The sequence below is a fragment of the Mus musculus genome, chromosome 2, assembly GCF_000001635.26.
Source record: "Mus musculus strain C57BL/6J chromosome 2, GRCm38.p6 C57BL/6J".
NCBI lineage: Eukaryota > Metazoa > Chordata > Mammalia > Rodentia > Muridae > Mus > Mus musculus.
In genome coordinates this window covers 72,570,144-72,576,553 of record NC_000068.7, presented here as the reverse complement: position 1 = coordinate 72,576,553, position 6,410 = coordinate 72,570,144, and the positions used below count along the sequence as shown (strand labels likewise).

The 6,410-nt window shown below is 44.5% G+C and overlaps 1 pseudogene; it reads left to right on the top strand.

Annotated features, from left to right (window-relative positions):
• Nucleotides 1-5,731: 5,731 nt before the first annotated feature.
• On the top strand, nt 5,732-6,103 carry Eif1-ps3 (annotated as a pseudogene).
• The last annotated feature ends 307 nt before the right edge of the window (nt 6,104-6,410 follow it).

Below are 6,410 nucleotides of genomic sequence, written 5' to 3'. Positions count from 1 at the left end.
TTTCCACTCTAAATCAAGATTCTGGGCTATCTCCACAGGCTGTTTGTTGGTTTTGCTTCCTGTTTACGACAGAAAGACCTACAATATTCAAAGTGCAAAGGACTACTAGAAGTGTGAAGGACTTCCAGCAAGGAGACTGGAGAGGCAGAGGTAAAGGTCCGGAGAGTGTCTTGGTTGAGGTCACATGATGCCTAAAGTAAAGAACCAGAACGAGGTCCAGTGTCTAAGCTGGCAGGCAAGGGGCCCTCCAGCATACCCACATGTTAAATACAAGGATACCCTGGCTCTTTCTGAGTGACATAGCCCTAAAGCCACAGGAAACAGAACCCGATGATGAGTGTAAGCCTGAAGAACTGGAAACAAAGCCATTCTGGCGTCCTATCTGTGTCAAGTCAGCCATGGACCTCCTTGCTTGCCATTCAGTGGTCAGGGATGAAGCAAAACTCTTATTAGCTCTGCCAATTTAGCCATCAAAACCAAGTTCTGGAGTGCTCTGGCCATTTCTTTACATTCATAAAAGAGGTTCTCTTCTCTTCTCCCCCCCACCCCCAGATTTCCTTGAATGTGCCTGATTTTTGTCAACCAAAGTCACGTGTGCCAATGAGACTCAGGTGGGCTGACATGAAGAGTAATTCAGTCATCTTGATGTAGTTTTGCCTCAGCTTCCCTTGGTCTTCGGTCTCATGGCTGATGGATGGGTTTCCCTCAGCTCTGGAGACAATAGCATTATTATAATTAGCCACTATGGGGAGATTTACTGTGCTCTCCCGCACGCTATCCTGGAGTTTGTCCACGTTCAGGCTCGCCCTCAGTCATCTTGTCATACCCTCTTGTCATACCATCTCTAGCCATAGGCTAGACTGGCAGCCTGTGATACTTTAGACCAATTCCCATTGCCTTTGACAATAGCCGTCCTCCTGTTCCTTTTCTACCCTACCTCCCAATATGCACCAGAGCCTACATCGCCAACAGGCCATCCCTCACCATACAGATATTATCTAACCCTAAGCCCAAACCCACCTCTCTCTGTAAAGACTTCCTCTATGCCCTAGAAACTCACCATCAGCGGCAAACTCTCCCTCATCTTCCTCCGTGTCAACATGTTTTCCCCAGGAGCAAGAATCAGATGGCTCAGAATGTGGCTCCCAGAAGCAGCACACCCCTTTCATCCTAACACTTGGGAGGTAGAGACAGGTGGATGTCTGTGAGCTGAAGGCCAGCCTGGTCTACAGAGATGATTGCAGGACAGTTAGGGCTTACACGGTGAGACCCTGTCTCAAAAACAAACACAAACAAAAGAATGTGACTTTCAGCAGCTTGCTCAGCTGAAAACTGCATCTCAAGGCTAGGTGGCATAAAGACTCACCTAGAAATCCCTTGTACCACCTCGTGTGTCTGTCCGTTCTCCTTCAAAACGCTGGCTTCTTTTTAAAGTGAGTCGTCAAACTTTACAGCCTCTTAAGACTCTCATTGCTGTCACCTTGCCTGCTCTCTGGTCCGTGGAGTCACGTTTCAGCATATGGCCCACTATCCCCACCTCCTCCACTCCTGTCTATCACCGCCTTGGAAGTGAACAGCATCTTGCGTCTCTGCTCGCCTCCTGCCCGAGTCCCGCTGATCTTTCTCCCCACTCACTCCAGTACTTGTGCGGTCATCATGTCCTACCCTTGACACTGTCAATAATGGAAACCGTACACTTCCTTGCACTGCAATCTCTTTGTTGTCTTCTGAAGAAACTTTGTTGCTTCTTCTCCTCTTCCTCCCCTGCAGTAACTGGAATATTGCTTCTCTCTCTCTCTCTCTCTCTCTCTCTCTCTCTCTCTCTCTCTCTCTCATACACACACACACACACACACACACACACACACACACACACACACATCCCTCCAGAGCCCTGGCAAATTCATTGCCTTGCAACACCATAAACATCTGGGTTCACTCCAGTCAAGGTCTACCTGTCATACTTCACATGGACTACTCTGAGAACTTCTTAGTGGGTCCCCTCTTTCTGTCTTTGTCCCCATCCATCTGCCCTGCCCCTTTCAGTCTCTTCTGCATGCCTTAGGCATGGCGAGCCATTTACAAGTAAACATACTCTCCGTTCAAGACCTTCAGCTGCTTCCCATGTCACTATTTACAGTGGCCAGCAACACCTTTCACAGACTGGTCCGTGAGGCCATGTGATCTCATCCTGCCTCAACATCACCATTATCTTCATAACCTTCCCTCCCATGGCTGTCTCCTGGGTCACTGAGCTACCTCACATCTGTCATCCTTCTGCCTGGACTTCCTGAGATATTCCTATGTCTACTCATCTTTCCCTCCCAGACTTGGTCCAAGTATTGCCTTCCTGGCAAGACCTTTGGTGGCCTCCCTATAAACACTACAGTAAGCCTCCCTTGGCCCTCCTTACTCACCTTACCTGATTTTCTTCTCTCTGTGTTTATCAATATCTGATACATGATGTCACTTAATTCCATATTTGTTTCTTGCTATTTCTCCCCTGCCATGTTATGGCTGATGAATTTCCATTTAATTTGCTGTGCCTAATACAACTGTGCCTGACTCAGAGAAGGACTGAAACAGCTCTGAAAACTCAGTGTCGAACAGTATCCTGTTCTTACCACATCTCTTATTGAGATGGCCTGTCCATTAAACCAACCACAGTTTCCCTGTCCTAGTCTCTGCCATTCCAGATGCCTACTCTAGATGCTATCTGATCTTTACATGTTCTTATCCCTCTTTCCTTGTCTCCCCCTACTGTGGAGTCCTAGGAAAATCACAATTCCTCTTTATAAATTTCAGATAGTTTGTTGATAATGTTGTCTCAATTATTACTTTGAGATACTCTGTTGATAACGTGATCTCAACTGAAAGTAACATTTTTTATAAAAATAAATTTAAATTAAATTTACATTTTTTTAATTTAAAATTCTGTGAATTAAGTTCCAAGTCAGGGGAATGCTTCCATAATGAACATGGAAAATGAACACATGGAGTCTCCCCAAGAATGAAACATGAAGAGCCTGTTGAGCTATGTAAAGCACTGATGAGAGCCCGGAGCTATACAGGAAGCATTTGTTATAGGTGATTGCTTCTCAAGGAAGCCTCCAATCCCCAGATGCACACTGGGCAATAAACTGCTTGTCTTCACCTGTAGTTATGAAGTTAGCAGTGGTGATGGGTGGAGGGCAAGGCTAGATGAAACAACTAGTCCTGTTCTTGGGAATGGTCTCGTTTACTCATTGCCCCTTCCAGCCAATGAGTAGCTGTCCTCATGAGAATGAGAGGGCCTGACCACGACTCTGAAGAGGTGACATGGGAGCAAGTGGCCGAAAGGGCCCTCTTAAATGCCATTGTTCATATCATAAGTACATGGTTTTCTATTTGATGTGAGCTATACCTTGTAAGCAAGCTTTCCGAGTATCATACAGTAATGTTAACTCTAAGACCACTACTGACCAGGAGGCCCTTCAGAATTTCATCATCTTCCATATCTGGAAACCAACCCCATACTACCTTTTTCTAAACACTAATTAGATGCGTATTGTACCCCTTTACTGAATGTCCTTCCTGTGCATAGGGAGTGAGCAAGTGCTTTGGGTTCAATCTACTCATTATGGACCACTGACTGTGATTCTCAATTCTGAGGTCCCCCTAAGCTCTGCAACTAGAAAACTTTGCAACACAGTGTTCCAACATGCTAGCTACCAAGACACTCCATCAGTCTCCTGACACTTGTCCATCCTGAGGCAGGACCTTCCAAGAGAACACAGGAGGAAGTCAACTGTTTTGATGTTGCATATAACCTATTGCCTTATGTCATACCGGTAATGAAATCATTAGTAGCTTTAAAATAAGCAGAAAATTTGAACCATCTCAAGTACCCAGATTGATGGTTCATTGCCTATAGCCTAATGCAGAAGAACATCCACTCCCCAGTCAGGGTCCAGTGCATAAGCAGAAACTTGCTATGTGGAACCTGGGGTATGTTGATTTACTTAGCTGCGTCATTGCTTTCTAAGATGGGCGAGGACACCATGTCCCCTGGAGCTGAGTTATAGGTGATTTTAAGCTGCCCAGCATGGGTTCTGGGAACCAAAGTCTGGTTCCCCATAGGAATAGCACAAGCCCCTAAGCACCAAGTCATCTCTTCTGACCCCCAAAACGAATAACTTCCTATTCTAGCATCTCCTTTTCCACCTCAGAACTTTGTTCTTCTGCTGTTCTGAAGTTGTCAAATCCACGTTTTCATCTATTTCTTAAGTTGTGAAGTCTACTCGTCCAAGCTGGTTCCTTTTTCTAATATCCAGATATCCAGAGCTCTCTTTATTATTCTTTCCTAGTCTCTTTATTTGGACATTCATTTTTATTCCCTATATTTATAACCAGAGCTATGAATTTGGCTGTGACTTGACCCGGAGCCCTGCATCCGACTCTAATGCTGTTTGATGTTATGTAGAACCTGTCTTTCTTTTGTTGTGGTAAGACTATTTAACGTAAGTTATACCCTGTAGACACATTTTTGGAGTGTGATATAATAGCATTAACTCCAAGAACATTGTTGACTAACAGATGAGCCAGAATTTAATCATCCTCTATAGGTGGAAAACAACTCCCTACTCTGACCCATCCCCTACTCCTTGCTGACTCCAAACACTAACTCAACTAGCTGCATACCATACCTCTTTACTGAAGCCATTCAGTGATACTAGAGAAAAAAACCGATACAACCACCCTGTCAGGGTTTCCTTCAGATTTATAGCCACGAATCTTCAGTGAGCACTCAACATTCTGACATGTCAACTCCACTTGTAAATTCATTAGCCTGCTCCCACAGTGCCTATTACGTGCTTTCTCCTCAGTCCTCAAATCTCTATCATCCCCTCCCACCCAACTCTCAACTGAAATTCCTGTCATATATTTCATAGAGAAATATAGATGTAATCCGGGGTAAGCCATTTCAACTCGCAGCTCTCTGCGCTATAAGCTTTCCTTCCTGTGTCTGCACACACACACACACACACACACACACACACACACACACACACCCTGATCCCATCATGTTCACACGCTTGTCTTTCATAGCAGGGTTCTCTTTCCAGCAGCATCTGGCCTTTTGCTTGAACTCGGCTTCTATAGAATAATCACTGAAGTAACTTGTGTAGCTTTGCTCAAACAGTCCTGTTCCTATGGGTCAAGCTCTTTCAGGAAATGACTTTGAATATCTGTTTTTCCACCACCTTGGGCATGCGTGTGCTGGCAAGAAAGTAGAGCTGGGTGATGCTAAATGCTCCTCTTCTAGAAAAGCCCCCCAGCACCGATCTGGATAAGGATATTTTTTAATATCACACCAAATGCATAGGTAGGAAAGGCTAAAGTAGACAAGACTTATCAAACTAATAGGCTTCTTCTAGAGCTCAAAAGACACAATCAATCAGCAGAGTGAAGAGACAACTTACAAAAATGGGAGAAACTATTTACAAGTGATACATTTGACATGGGGTGGTCCTTTTAAGGAGCTGCAGGCTTCAGGATCAAAATCATAAGAATCCAGTCTTAACATGGCAAATAGGCCTAGACAGACATTTCCCCCAAAGAAGGCACATGCCCAGTCACTGAGCCACCATCAAGGACTCAGCTGCCTCCTCCTTGAGCCCCTCGCTTCCCGATGCTCTATCCCTCCCACCCCCGCTCACCTTCTCCCGCAGCCGCCTAGGAATTGCATCATATGTCCACTATCCAGTATCTCTACTCTTTCTACCCCTTTGCTGATGCAAGTAAGGGTGATGACCTGCATCCTGCTGGCTCTGAGGATTCTATCCATATAAGAATTCAACAGAGAAACGGCAGGAAGACCCTTACAACAACTGTCCAAGGGATCGCTGATGATTACAATAAAAAGAAACTAGTGAAGGTGTTTAAGAAGAAATTTGCCTGCAATGGTACTGTAGTTGAGCATCCAGAATATGGAGAAGTAATTCAGCCACAGGGTGACCATCGCAAGAGCATGTGCCAGTTCCTGCTAGAGACTGGGCTGGCTAAGGACGATCAGCTGAAGGTTCATGGTTTTAAGTGCTTGTGGCTCTCTGAAGCTAAGTGAGAATTTCCTTGCAATGAGTAGAATTTCCCTTCTGTCCCTTGTACAAGTTTAAAAACCTCACAGTTTGTATAATGTAATTATTTGAGGTCTGCTTTTAACTTGGACTAGTATAACTCCTTCATGCAATAAACTGAAAGAACCAAAAAAAAAAAAAAAGAAGGCACACAAATGTCAAACACAAACATACATACATGCATACGTACACACATGCACATACATTTACATGCACACACACACATATACACATTAACACTCACCACATTATGCACATATATACAACACAAGATCACTGGTTATCAGGAAATGT